Genomic DNA, 872 nt, shown 5'->3' with positions numbered 1-872 from the left:
CCTCTCATCAATCTTGCCCGGGTGCCTGTGGATGCCCCCGTCCTTGCGTGGTGCCCCTGCCCCGCTCAGCTTCCCGTCCCCTGCAAAGGCGCCGAGGGCGCGCTCGGAGCCGCCGGGTGCCATTGCTAAAGGCGCTGGCGAGCCCCGGGGCCCAGGCAGAGCCCTGAGGGACAGCCCTGGTCCCCGGCCTCCCGCGGGACGCGGAGCCGCTGCCCACGAGTCCCTGGCACGTCCGTGCGGCCAATTCCTCGTGCCCTGCACAGCGCAGCCTGCAAACGCAGGGCTCTGCAGCGTGGGGCTGGGGCTGTCGTGTGGGAGCGTGGCCAAAGGCCCTCAGGGCTCTGGGCACAGCAGGGGCCGCAAGGCCACGAGTCCGGGGCTGTTCCAAGCCAGTTCCTCTCTGCCCCGATGTTTTTGGGGTGCCGGGGATGGCTCTTTGTGACCCAGGCGTGGGGTGTCAGGGCCCTTTGTGATGTGGGACATGGTGGTGGCCAGAGACCCTTGTGACATCAGAGAGCCCGGCCCTGGCTGAGGGTATCTAAGGGACGCAGAGCCCTGTGGTGCCCATCACAGGAGCGCCGTTCTCTGAGGAGGAAGCAGCTCCCTGTGCTCGTCTGCTCTAGAGAGCAATGGAGATTACTGAGAAGATGGAGAAGGAGAAGAGGAACCCCAACTCCAAGCCCGCCCAAGGCCAACTGCTGAGCCTGTGGAGGAGGCCAGGAGTGAGGGATGAGGCAGGAAGGAGAGGCCAGTGGACGGAGAGGGCCAGGATCTTTGCTCTGCCAAGGGAGCCCTCTCCGTCCCACGCCGCCTCCTCCTCAGCGACGCACATCAAGCTGCCGCCAGTGCACCTCGGGCAGCCAAAGATGGGA

The sequence above is a fragment of the Corvus brachyrhynchos genome, unplaced genomic scaffold, assembly GCF_000691975.1.
Source record: "Corvus brachyrhynchos isolate BGI_N302 unplaced genomic scaffold, ASM69197v1 scaffold149, whole genome shotgun sequence".
Classification (NCBI taxonomy): Eukaryota; Metazoa; Chordata; class Aves; order Passeriformes; family Corvidae; genus Corvus; species Corvus brachyrhynchos.
Note: the sequence above shows the minus strand (reverse complement) of the source record.